General features: G+C 46.8%; 1 protein-coding gene across 1 annotated transcript in view; it reads right to left on the bottom strand.

Annotated features, from left to right (window-relative positions):
* The window catches only part of DENND6A (DENN domain containing 6A), a 118,120-nt gene that overhangs the window by 58,645 nt on the left and 45,102 nt on the right, over nucleotides 1-14,373 (bottom strand). The window lies entirely within an intron of this gene.

The raw sequence follows: 14,373 nt of genomic DNA, 5'->3' as shown, positions 1-14,373 counted from the left end.
CAGTGGACGGCCGCCGAACAGTTAAGACTGCATAATACAGCGGGAGACCCTTACTCGAGTATAAGCTGAGGGGGGGTTTTCAGCATAAAAAATGTGCTGAAAAAGTCGGCTTATGCTCGAGTATATACGGTATTTTTAATCTATATGTTGCTAGCATTAGTAAATATCTAGGAAGGTAAATTACATACATCTTCCTGCATGCATGCCTGAGCTAGGGGCTGATGGATTCCACAAAGTACATGCTACATGAACCATCTGACCTCACTGAAGATGGCCACGACTAGAAATATTGGGTGGCATTTTTCAAAGTGATTTCTCAACAAAATGGAGAAATGGATGGATAGGTGACCTTGCTTTGAATATTAAAACAGAATTAAATAGTGGGTTAGGTTGTTGGAGTCTGTACATGCTTTTGTTTTATGGGAAAATGTAATAAAATAGATTTGCATAAAAACAAAAAAATACAATTGCATTCTCAGTTTGTGGTGCTCAGACACCGTTAAGTTCCACTCTAAGGTTAGAGGTAAAATGAACCTAGCTTGACCTAAATGTAGACCAAGAAAACAGCACTGTTGAAGTTCACGCACCTTTCCAGTGTAAGGCTGGTGTCAGATGGGAGTAGAGTTTCTATTGCTGCCAATTTCTTGAACTTGCCAGCAGCAGCATTTCTAATGCAACTGGCAAATATAACTAAAGGATCTCGTCCACATTGCCAGCGATCAGGATTCAGCAGTGTTCGGGCCAGCGACAGAGTGGCATCTCGCTACATCTGACTACAAAGAGAATGATTCCATAAAGACGCTTAGACAGCTTTTTAGCGATCCTGACATTGGCAATTTGTCTCTAGCGAAAGAGTCACCCACCTGACATCAGCCTTTAGCTCAATCCCTATAAATGTGGGGAATCCTTCAGATTCTAGGCCCAGGCTAAAAACTTAGCCTGGGTCTTATTGACCCCGCATCTCTCCATAAAGAGGACCTGTCACGAATGACTCCTATTACATGGGATGTTTACATTCCTTGTAATAGCAATAAAAGTTAAAAAAATGTTGTAAAAGAAAGTAAAAAAAAAAAAAAAAAAAAATTTAAAACGCCTCTGTCCCCGGTAACTCGCGCTCAGAAGCGAACGCACACGTTAGTCCCGCCCACATCTGTAAACGCCGTTCAAACCACACATGTGAGGTATCACCGCGTGCGTTAGAGCACGAGCAACAATTCTAGCACTAGACCTCCTCTGTAACTCTAAACATGTAACCTGCAAAAAAAATTAAAGCATCACCTATGGAGATTTTTAAGTACTGACGTTTGGCGTTATTCCACGAGTGTGCACAATTTTAAAGCGTGACATGTTGGGTATCTATTTACTCAGCGTAACATCATCTTTCACACTGTATAAAAAAATTGGGCTAACTTTACTGGTTGTTATTTTTTAAATCATGAAACTTTTTTTTTTTCCCCCCAAAAAAAAACACGTTTGGAAAATTGTTACGCAAATACCGTGCGAGATAAAAAGTTGCAATGACCGCCATTTTATTCCCTAGGGTGTCTGCTAAAAATACACACACACACATATATATATATATATAAGGTTTGGGAATTCCGAGTAATTTTCTAGCAAAAAAATTATGATTTTTACATGTAGGAGAGGAGTGCCAGAATAGGCCCGGTATGGAAGTGGTTAATGTACAATTCCAAGAAGGATTTAAGATCTAATTACTTATTAATAAGTCAATAAAGCGTCTGTTTCTTTATATCCTGTGAGGTCAGCAACATGATGCAATTCAAAGATTTACTTGAAATCAGTTCTTCAAAGATCAGGTGTTTTTGATAGCACTGGATTAAATCTGGTTCTACAAATCCAACAAAACACATTTTTGGATACCGATTGTCTACCAGAAGCCTTAAAAGGAATGTACAGCGTTTCTGCATGTAGTTTTATGTGTATTCTTTTTATGCATTTTTCACTTTTGTTTAGTCTTAAACATATGGATAATTTAATATAAATAATTTTATATTTACCACTTGCAATAGGCAAGAGGAGAGCCAAGGTAGTTTTAAAAAGGTTTACTACTATATAGTGAATAGCCCATGTTTTGACTTATAAAACAGGACCTGCCACACAGCAGAAAGACAGAAGAAGAAATGCCCAAAAGCCATTATAGCTTCATTTGAACCCTGGCAACCCTCTCCATCACATCTGCTGACTGACAGCACAGCCTAAAATACAACTGTCAAAAAAGAAAAATTTAAAGTAAAAATATATTCATACAGTGGAAGCCAAGAGAGGTGGCTACAAATAATTGCAGCCTTCCTAATATGCAACACTGAAATAAGTGTCTAATCTTCCCCTCTTACTGCCTAAAAAATAAGCAATTACAGCGATTGGCCAACAGAAATGTAGTATCAAATCTTGCACTGTGTGAATGTATTTACTGTACAATATACCACTCAATGTCATTAACAAATTTGGGAGTGCACAAATAGATGGTGCCTTTTAATCAAACCCCAGCACACATCAAGATCCTCCATACTTGTATATATTTTATTAATGGGTCATTAAAACGTACTTAAACCCAAAAACAAATAGCATGTATTGCTGCCTAGCAATCCTTACATATGGTGGCTAAAATAAGTTTTTTTTTTAAAGGCTCCCCCCCCCCCCCTTCTTTTCACCTGGTAACCCTGCTAGTATCATAATTCCTGTCTAAGGCTCGGTTCACACTAGGACGACTTGGGATCCGACTTGTAAGCCCTCAAGTCGCCCCAAGTCGCCCCAGAAAGAGATTCACATTACAGTGAATGGGAGCGTCTTAACAGACACTACTGAAGTCGCTCCGACTTCAGAGTGTACTCCCTGTACTACTTGGATCCGACTTGGTAGGCGACCTGTATCATAGAAATCAATGGAAGTCGCCTCCAAGTCAGATCTCTCTCTACAGTCAAGCGACTTTGCAAGGAAAAGATTTAGTTTTCCCAGGTAAACCCCTCCCTCCCAGAGAGCTGATTATCCTGTGATTGGCCACAGCCAAAGTCGCCTGTCCTTGAAGTCGCTTTGTAATTTGCTGAAGTCGCATTGAAGCCGCGTTGAAGTCGCCGTACAAAGTCGCGCTGAAATCGTGTTGCCCCTGTGTGAACCGAGCCTTAGGGTGGCTACACTTGCCCCTCCACAGTATCTGAGGAGGAGCAGTGAAGCCACCCTTGGACGACAGCATTGGCAACCTGTGGAGAGACTAGTATTAAATGGACTTTACAGAAAGAAAATGACTAACAACCTACTACAGCCAATACTTTTAAAGAGGTTCCACAATGTTTTTTTCTTAATTTGTTATGAAGGTTTTACATAAATAAATAAAAGCGGAGCATTGTGATCACTTCTCTCAGTGATAAAAATTTGTCTCAACCCTCCAACTGCCACTTTTGCTGCACAGTCTGGTCTGTTAAGGTGGAACTGGATGTACACTAGGCTGTGCATATGCTGCTAGTGACAGACCGCATTGTATATGTAATTTTTCTTATTTTGGCCTTATTTTTACTTCATCTGTACCTTCAACATTTCACACACACCTGACCTTAAAGAGTAACTCTACTTTTTTGGGGTTTAGGCTCAGTTCACACTGCATCCCGATGCGGCTCGCAGCAGGGGTCCGGTGCATCCTGGTTCACTGCTTCAGGTCCGATTTCAGCCCGAACTTTGGGCTGAATTAGAACCTGAAAAATGGACCAAAAGACGCACAGGGCTCCTGTGCAAATTTGCACCAGAGCCGCATCGGAAATATGTGAACCAGCTCCATAGAGTGCCGGTCAAAACCTCCTGCTATCGCGAATTGGGTGTGGAGATGCCACATCCAATTCACATTAGTGTGAACCCGGCCTAAAAAAAAACAAAAAACTATACCTTCTGGATGATCAAAGTACATTGCAAGGATTTTAGCAAACTTTGTTGCAGGTTCCTAACTTCATCTGCTCTGCAGAAAAAGCAGTTTGTTGTATGCAGAGCAGTGTTAATTTCGTCAACTACAATATTTTCGTCTACTAAAATACGTCTAAAACTAAAATTACATTTTAGTCAAAAGACTAAAATAGGACTAAAACTAAAATGGCATTTTAGTCAAAAGACTATGACTAAAACTAAATTGAATATATATCACAATGGCTAAATCTGCATGTTCAAACCTTAATACCATAAATAATAAACATCGGGGGGGGAGTAACCGGAAGTCGACCTTCATGGATGCCGAAGCTCCTAGCTCTCTCATAAGCTCACAGCTCCAAGGCCTTTTCAGGGGACTTTTTACACCCCTACATGGGTGGATCCAGGAGAACCAAATCCTCTAAAGCAGGGATATGCAATTAGCGGACCACCAGCTGTTGCAGAACTACAACTCCCATGAGGCATAGAAAGACTGACAGCCACAAGCATGACACCCAGAGGCATGATGGGACTTGTACTTTTGCAACAGCTGGAGGTCCGCTAATTGCATATGCCTGCTCTAAAGCATGGGTATCCTCCTAAACTCCTCTCGGGTCTTCTACAACCTTCCACGGCTACTTTACCTCGCCTTCTATGCCACCCAGCGGGACAAACAAGATGGCGCCACATCATGCACGCGGACCCCTCCACAGCCAGCATGGCAAGCTCCAGCTTCGCACCAGGGCTCTAAGCCTCCGTGGCCAGCATCGGGCAACCATCCAGCTTCGGTGGACGCAGTGAGTCTCCCTCATCACACGGCCTACATGGCAGCAGCGCAACACGAGACACAGCCTGCTGCATTGGGCCTGATCCTCGCCTCATACACACAGTGCACAGAGGCCTTTCCACGGTTGCTGCTCACAGCAACAGACCCAGACCTCCAGGCCGGAGGACCCAGCTCCCTCTCTCTCTCTGTGGACTCAGAGGACTTTCCACCCGTTGGGCCTCACACACTCCTGGGACTCTATGGCGTTACAAGCCGGGCCTCAGAAGGACCTCACGTCGCGTCCAGCCTACTCATCTGCACCTGCCTCTCCTAAAACTCAGAGGTAGCCCCGCTCCAGAGACCACAGCTCCTCTGGGAGAGCCGCAGTTCCCATCACCACCTACACCCAGGCCGTAAGCTCCCCAGCTTCATCTCACGCAGGGGCTCCAGCAGCACAGGCCTTGGCGTGGTGCGAACCGTGGGAAACTCCAATGGGGCATCCATCCAGGCCCAATATACCACCACCATGCAGCCTCTGCTATCCCCTCCCCCCTCTCACTTGAACCTACAACAAGAGGCGACAGGACCCCACCATCAGGTCCCTCCCTCATGGCAAGCTTATATTCAGACTATACCAACCAAAGAGGACTTTAAACAACTTATAGAAGATGTTAAATCCACATGCCGTGCAGAGATTCAGACATTGCATGCAAACTTTAAACACCTAGCAGATAGAGTGGAGATGGCTGAGGAAGAGATCCAAAAGACCAAACTGGCAGTTCACTGCACTCAGCTACAAGGTGCAGATCGTCGCATGCTACTGAGAGATATGCAGCGCCATGTCGAAGACCTGGACAACCAGGGGGCGCAGGAACAACATTCGAGTCAGGGGCCTCCCTGAGTCTGAGGGCTCTATAGATCTGCAAACCACCCTGCAAGCCCTATTCAACATCCTTCTGGGTGAATCCCCTAACAAACGCATCGAGATGGATAGGGCCCACCGAGCCCTATGCCCCAAAGGGCCTGCTTCCAAACCATGCAATGTTATCTGCAGAGTTTACTCCTACCCGTGGAAGGAAGACATCAAGCTTGCTCCGTCCGCAAAGTAGTCTTTGACAATACACCAGTGCAGCTATACCCAGACCTCCCCTGGATCACCCTGCAAAAAACGCAGGCTCCTCCAACCTCTTCTCCACGCGCTACAGGGCAGGGACATCATATACCGTTGGGGATTTCCTTTCAGTTTCACGGCAAGGCATCAAGGACAATCTGCAGAGCTGCGCTACCTGGAAGAATTGGATGCCTTTTGTGATGTTCTGGTGATCCCTGTCCCCCAGCTCCAGGACTGGGACTTTGTTGCCACTCCACCGCCCACAGTCTGGCAGAAGGTTTCCCCCACCAAACACTCCCGGGGCCCGGATACCCCCCGCAAAGCCACCAAACCAAAAAACGGCTGACCAACAAAGAGCCTTCCACTCTGTCACCTTCAACCGTAGACCGGCTCTCCACTTGGATCACACCCATGGTCCACTTTACTAACCTGCTCATGGCCCCCTTAGGCCCCTGATCTCCTCTAGTTTAGTATTTTGGGCGTATCTCGACAGAGATATGAGAGTGGTCACACTTCTATTCATTGTACCCCCCCCCCCCCCCCCCCCCCCCAGGCTAGCCCCTAGAGTTCCTTTAAACGTTTCACTGTTTACTTTTTTGTATCTGTTACATCCGTTCTCTGTGTCCCCCCAGCCTGTTTTTTTTTTACTCCTGGTCGGGAGGACATACAGTATCTCACAAAAGTGAGTACACCCCTCACATTTTTGGAAATATTTTATTATATCTTTTCATGTGACAACACTGAAGAAATGACACTTTGCTACAATGTAAAGTAGTGAGTGTACAGCTTGTATAACAGTGTAAATTTGCTGTCCCCTCAAAATAACTCACACAGCCATTAATGTCTACACCGCTGACAACAAAAGTGAGTACACCCCTAAATGAAAATGTCCAAATTGGACCCAATTAACCATTTACCCTCACTGGTGTCATGTGACTCGTTAATGTTACAAAGTCTCAGGTGTGAATGGGGAGCAGGTGTTTTAAATTTGGTGTTATTGCTGTCACACTCTCATACTGGTCACTGGAAGTTCAACATGGCACCTCATGGCAAAGAACTCTGAGGATCTGAAAAGAAAAAAAAAAAAATGATGCTCTACATAAAGATGCCCTAGGCTAGAAGAAGATTGCCAAGACCCTGAAATTGAGCTGCAGCACTGTTGCCAAGACCATACAGCGGTTTACCAGGACAGGTTCCACTCAGAACAGGCCTTGCCATGGTTGACCAAAGAAGTTGAATGCAGGTGCTCAGCATCAGATCCAGAGGTTGTCTATGGGGTATAGACATATGAGTGCCACCAGCATTGCTGCAGAGGTTGAAGGGGTGGGGGGTCAGCCTGTCAGTGTACCGACAATACGACGCACACTGCATCAAATTGGTCTGCATGGCTGTTGTCCCAGAAGGAAGCCTCTTCTAAAGATGATGCACACGAAAGCCTGCAGTATGCTGAAGACAAGCAGACTAAGGACATGAATTACTGGAACCATGTCCTGTGGTCTGATGAGACGAAGATAAACTTATTTGGTTCAGATGTTATCAAGTGTGTGTGGCAGCAACCAGGTGAGAATTACAAAAGACAAGTGTGTCTTGCCTACAGTCAAGCATGGTGGTGGGAGTGTCATGGTCTGGGGTTGCACAAGTGCTAAAGGCACTGGAGAGCTACAGTTCATTGAGGGAACCATGAATGCCAACATGTACTGTGACAAACTGAAGCAGAGCATGATCCCCTTCCTTCGGAGACTGGGCCGTAGGGCAGTATTCTAACATGATAACGACTCCAAACACACCTCCAAGACAACCATTGCCTTGCTAAAGAAGCTGAGGGTAAAGGTGATGGATTGGCAAAGCATGTCTGTAGACCTAAACTCTATTGAGCATCTGTGGGACTTCCTCAAACAGAAGGTGGAGGAGCGCAAGATCTCGAACATCCAACAGCTCCGTGATGTCATCATGGAGGAGTGGAAGAGGACTCCAGCAGCAATCTGTGAAGCTCTGGTGAACTCCATGCCTAAGAGGGTTAAGGCAGTGACACTTTGGGTCCAATTTGGACATTTTCATTTTCCAGGGGTGTACCCATTTTTGTTGCCAACGGTTTAGACATTAAACGGCTATGTGTTGAGTTATTTTGAGAGGACTGCAAATTTACACTGTTATACAGTACCTGACCGCGACATTGTGTTCTCGGCGCATGTCGCGCTGGCTCGCTCATCGGGAAAGGAAAACTTTTTTTCCTTTACCGATGAGTGACAGGCAGTGCTGACAGCTGTCTGGTATGAAACCTGAGGGGGGGAACGCCGCGTCAAATTTTAAATAAAGAACCGGCGTGGGTTACCCCCCCAGGGGCATACCAGGCCCTTCGGTCTGGTATGGATTGTAAGGGGAACCCCCTACACCAGAAAATCGGCGTGGGGGTCCCCCCCCAAAATCCATACCAGACCCTTATCCGAGCACGCAGCCCGGCCAGCCAGGAAAGGGGGTGGGGACTAGCGAGCGCCCCCCCCCCCTCCTGAGCCGTACCAGGCCGCATGCCCTCAACATGGGGGGTGAGTGCCTTGGGGGAGGGGGGGCGCCCTGCGGCCCCCCACCCCAAGGCACCTTGTCCCCAAGTTGATGAGGACAAGGGCCTCTTCCCGACAACCCTGGCCGTTGGTTGTCGGGGTCTGCGGGAGGGGAGCTTATCGGAATCTGGGAGCCCCCCTTTAATAAGGGGGCCCCCAGATCCCGGCCCCCCACCCTATGTGAATGAGTATGGGGTACATGGTACCCCTACCCATTCACCTAGGGAAAAAAAGTGTCAATAAAAAAAAAAAAAAACAAAACACAGTACACAGATTTTTAGAGTAATTTATTAGGCAGCTCCGGGGTCTTCTTCCGACTTCGGGGGGTCTCCCTAGGACTTCTCCGGGTGTTCGGCCTCTTCTCCCGGGCCCCTCCGCTATCTTCTTCCAGCTCTTTTGCCAGCGAGGGGCCCGGTCTGCTGCCGCTGTCTTGTCGCCGCTGCCTCTTCGCTTCTTCTCCCGGGCCCCTCCGCTATCTTCTTCCAGCTCTTTTGAAGGCGAGGGGCCTGGTCTGCTGCCACTGTCTTGTCGCCGCTGTCTCGTCGCTTCTTCTCTTCTTCCGAAGTTTGACGGCGGGGTCACCACCTATATAAATGGCTCCACAGCTCGCACACAGCATTCCAGCCGGAGAGAGCGTCGTGTCAACATCGGAAGAAGAGGAGAAGAGAAGAAGTAGCAAGACAGCGGCAGCAGACCGGGCCCCTCGCTGGCAAAAGAGCTGGAAGAAGATAGCGGAGGGGCCCGGGAGAAGAGGCCGAACACCCGGAGAAGTCGGAAGGAGACCCCCCGAAGTCGGAAGAAGACCCCGGAGCTGCCTAATAAATTACTCTTAAAATCTGTGTACTGTGTTTTTTTTTTTATTGACACTTTTTTCCCCCTAGGTGAATGGGTAGGGGTACCATGTACCCCATACTCATTCACATAGGGTGGGGAGTCGGGATCTGGGGACCCCCTTATTAAAGGGGGCTCCCAGATTCCAATAAGCCCCCCGCCCGCAGACCCCGACAACCAACGGCCAGGGTTGTCGGGAAGAGGCCCTTGTCCTCATCAACATGGGGACAAGGTGCTTTGGGGTGGGGGGGCTGCAGGGCACCCCCCTTCCCCCAAGGCACTCACCCCCCCCCCATGTTGAGGGCAGGCGGCCTGGTACGGCTCAGGAGGGGGGGGGGTGCTCGCTCGTCCCCACTCCCTTTCCTGGCTGGCCGGGCTGCGTGCTCGGATAAGGGTCTGGTATGGATTTTGGGGGGGACCCCCACGCCGCTTTTTCGGCGTAGGGGGTTACCCTTACAATCCATACCAGACCTAAAGGCCTAGTATGCCCCTGGGGGGGGGGGGGGGGGACCCACGCCGTTTTTTTTATTTAAAATTTGGCACGGCGTCCCACCCCCCCCCCCCCCTCAGGATTCATACCAGACAGCTGTCAGCACTGCCTGTCACTCATCGCGAAAGGAAAAAAAAGTTTTCCTTTCCCGATGAGTGAGCCATCTCGGCGCTGGCCTAAACTCTAACAGAAAGAGACACCTGGCGCTTAGAGAATTCAGGCAGTCGGAGGCAGATATTATCCTGATTCAGGAAACCCATTTGAATAAGGGGGATTCTTTTGCATTCGCATCCAGATACTACCCTCGGGCCTACCAGGTGTTTAACCCCCGCAAACATGCCGGTTTAGCCATACTTTCTAAACAAGGGGCACCGTTTACATGCTCTGATTCGTACATTGACCCGCGGGGACATTTTCTCATCCTACGCCGCCACTGGCAGGCAGTCACCTTTTGTGCCATATATGCCCCGAATGTCTACCAGATCCGCTTTTTAACTAGAGTATTTGCACGCCTCTTTTGCACATCAAATTTCTAACTGTAGGTGATTTCAATTTATTTCACTCTATGGTACTGGATCGCCATGTGGTGAACCCACGGGGATTTGCCTGCCCGAGCCTCTAGTGACTCTAAACTCTTTCGTCAACTTACTAGACGATAGGCTCTCTGACTCCTGGCGGGTTCTCCACCCTGGCGATTGGCAGTATACATTCTATTCCACCCCTCATCGTATGCACATGCGTATTGACTACCTCTTTGTCAATAATACCACATTATGCATAACCAGGTCCGCACAGATACGCCCAATCTCCTGGTCCGATCATTCTCCCATCTTACTTACACTGGACTTAGGAGCCCCCAATCGCAAGCCTTGTCATTGGCAGCTAAATAAATTCCTCTTACAGCACCTCCCTTCCAAAACAAAATTGGAGTCCACACTGAAACTGTATTTTCTTGAAAACAACACCTCCGCGGTATCTCTTGCCACCCTCTGGGAAGCTCATAAGGCAGTCCTCCAGGGTCGCTGCATCGCTCTCACCTCCGCCATGAAAAAAGATACTAGGGCTACCAAGTTACAAACTGAAAGGGAACTTAGAGCCCTCGAACTTTGCCTACAGCCATCTCCATCCCTACCCTTACTTGAAAAAAATCACCCATCTCCGCATTATACTCAAAGACCTGGCACTAGGACAAGTAGAAAAAGCACTGACTAGGCTGAAACAATTATACTACAACAAAGGTAACAAGGCCCACTCCCTATTAGATAGAAAACGGTCTGACCGCAGCCACGCGACTACCCCAAATTAAAAATAGATCGGGCTGTTTACTATCCCACCCCCCAGACATTGCTTGCACCTTTGAGGAGTTCTACTCCGCCTTATATAATAACCCTGGGATTTCTCATAACCCCCCCGATCTTGCTAACAACATTGCTCAATACCTGGAGCAGAGTGGAATCCACCAACTGCAACCCTCGGACCTTCTTCCCCCTCAATGCACCCATCATGAGGAGAAACTTAAATCGACAATTAAAAATCTCCCTACACGTAAATCCCCTGGCCCAGACAGCTTACCTTATGAGTATTACAAATCCTCTTGCATTCTTAATACCATACATGTGTAAGCTTTTTAACGCTTTCCTTCAGCAGACTCCCATACCCTCAGATATGCAAAGATCCAAAGCCAGATATGGACCCCTCTTTATGTGATAGCTACAGGCCTATAGCGCTTCTGAACTCTGACCTAAAAATTTTAACCAAGCTTCTCTGTATTTGCTTGAAAGCGGTCCTTCCCTCCCTAATTCACAAAGATCAGATGGGCTTTGTCCCTCTCCACCAGGCGGGTGATAACACCAGGAGGGTCATAGACTTAATTGACGTGGCAAACAGGGATGGTCTGCGATCATTAGTACTAAGCTTGGACGCGGAAAAGGCTTTTGACCATCTTGCCTGGTCTTTCCTGTTTGCTACGTTGCACTATATGGGATTTCGGGGACCTTTCCTACAAGCTATTTTACACTTTTACACCAACCCTACATCCCAAGTGAAGACCCCCTTCGCCCTATCCTCCTCTATCCCAGTCACTAATAGTACCCGCCAGGGATGCTGCTCTCGCCTCTACTGTTTGCGCTATGTGTTGAACCCTTGGCAGCATTCATCCATGAATAGACATTCGGAGCATACCAGTTAGGGGAAAGGAGTTGAAGTTGTCACTGTTTGCGGACGATATCATACTTAGCCTGACTCAGCCCAGGATTTCCCTGCCTAGCCTGCACGCTGAGCTGGACACCTCGGGTTATAAAATCAATGCGTCCAAATCGGAGGCCCTCCCGATTAATATCCCTGCTGGAGAAGTCCACCACCTGCAAACGAGTTTCCCCTAGAACTGGAAGACCTCGGCCATGAAATATCTGGGGGTTAACATTACCCCGTCCTTCGCCACCCTATACCAAGCGAACCCCCCCCATTTTGATCTATACGAGAACTACAATAAAAATGGACGACTCACCACATATCCCTCCTGGGACGTGTGGCCTCGGTCAAGATGACCATACTCCCTAAACTCTTATTCTTTTTTCAAACACTGCCCATTCCAGTGCCCTATGCACACCTGCGAACACTCCAAGTGGATCTGATACGCTTAATTTGGAACTATAAGAGACATAGTATTCTCCGTTCAGTATTAACCACTTGCCGACTGCTGCACGCCAATATACGTTGGCACAATGGCGTCACAGAGCCGCAGAATGGGGAAGTGCCTATGTAAACAAGGCACTTCCCCGTTCTGCCTTGTGACATGACAGAGATCACTGCCATGTGAGTGGAAGCCCATTCCCCCACAGTTAGAATCACTCTCTAGGACACACTTAACCCCTTCATCGCCCCCTAGTGGTTAACCTCTTCCCTGCCAGTGTCACTTACACAGTAATCAGTGCATTTTTATAGCACTGATCGCTGTATAAATGGCAATGGTCCCAAAGTAGTATCAAAAGTGTTTCGACATAATGTCGCAGTCGCAACAAAAATCGCAGATCGCCGCCATTACTAATAAAAAAAAAATAATAATAATAAAAAATGCCATAAAAGTATCCCCCATTTTGTAGACGCTATAACTTTTGCACAAACCAATCAATATACGCTTATTGCAATTTTTTTTTACCACCCTTCTTTCATCTCCCCTTTTCCCCAAATCTTTCTCTTTCCCTTCCTTCCGGATTCTGCTGAGCTCTTTCGCTAAAAGTGGGAGCAAACACCTGAATTAGACAGGTATCTGCTCCCCCCTGAAAAGGTGCCAAATGGGACACTGGAGGGGGGAGGAACCGGATCAGCGGAAGTTCCATTTCTGGGTGGAACTCCTCTTTAATGCAGACTTCTGGGAAAATCAGTTAGCCAATCACACAAGCAGCAAATGACATTTCCAAGGGCGTTCTATGCACCAACTGTGTACAGAAAGCCTCCAGGCTGCCATATTGCATTTCATTTTACAGAAAATGATAGCTCTGCAAATTGAAAAAGGCACTTTTTAATAATGTACCCATTACAATATGGCTTGTGTAGCGATTGTATATGCTATTTTAGGGGGTTTTTTTGTTCGTTTTATCTTCCACAAAAGTGGCGTTACCCTTTTATCATAGCTGCCCAATAGGTGCACTTTAAAAATAAACTATTTTGTATTTTCAGTGTGTTCATATTTTAAAGCTCAGGCTTACTTGCATGCTGTCATTCTGCTAAACAAAAGTGAATATGGTATGTTACAGATTTTTAGGCGCTTGATGTTAAAAATAGTAAGAATGTGATCCTGTGCTGGCAGAATACAGGTTTCCAGTGGTCTGTTATGCCCCATGTACAAGTCAACAACACTGGTCTGGATACATGATCATTTTGATTGAAATATTGTACAGGGGCAGTGTCAGATTGCTGGAGACCCAAACCGCTGGGCTCTGTGTAGGAACAGTGGTCCGGTAAAGCTGCCACCATAGTTTTGTTTTAGTTTGGAACTGGAATTCTACTTTATGATCATTTAATCTCCTGGATTAAATTCGTTTTCTTTGCCTGCAGCTTTAATGGACTTTCTCAAGGGTGTAGCAGAATGTAGTAATACGGACACAGACTGCTGATGACAGCAGAAGACAAGTCAGCCCACCTAGTTTGCTCATTTTTCTTAATATGAGATTGTTCTAAAGGATAGACCTTTGTTTATGCCAAACACATTTAAACTGTCTGTAGCTACATGTGCGGGAATTTTCTCAAAGCAAACCCAGCTTGTAAGTGAAGTGACATCACACAGTAAAAATGCTTAACAATAAACAGCCCTTGCAAATACAAATAGGATGAAACATTTTATTGTATAAACCAGTTTATCGCTATGCTGCATCGTTCCAGGGCATGATGTGATTTATATGAGGTTATATCCAATGGGGGTACCCAACTTAGAGTTGGGTTTCAAAGAGCACAAGTGGCATTCATTGAGTCACTGAAAACCTGTTCACACATGAGGTGCTCTCTGAAGAGTGATCCACATTCAGAGAGCATTTGACAGGCAGTGAAGGGGCATTGTATCACCTCCTCACCACCTGCTTTAACCTCTTGATGGCCAAGACTGCTTTCTGCAACCAGGTGCATTGCACGCGGTTGCAGGGTTTTTTGCAGAGTGGCCCCTGTGAATGGGTTGTAGTCAGCAGCGAGCGTTACAAAGCATTGCTAACGTGGC

The sequence above is a fragment of the Aquarana catesbeiana genome, linkage group LG07 (genome assembly GCF_042186555.1).
Source record: "Aquarana catesbeiana isolate 2022-GZ linkage group LG07, ASM4218655v1, whole genome shotgun sequence".
Taxonomy (NCBI): Eukaryota; Metazoa; Chordata; class Amphibia; order Anura; family Ranidae; genus Aquarana; species Aquarana catesbeiana.
The sequence above is the reverse complement of the archived record's forward strand: the minus strand, read 5'-3'. Positions and strand labels throughout refer to the sequence as shown.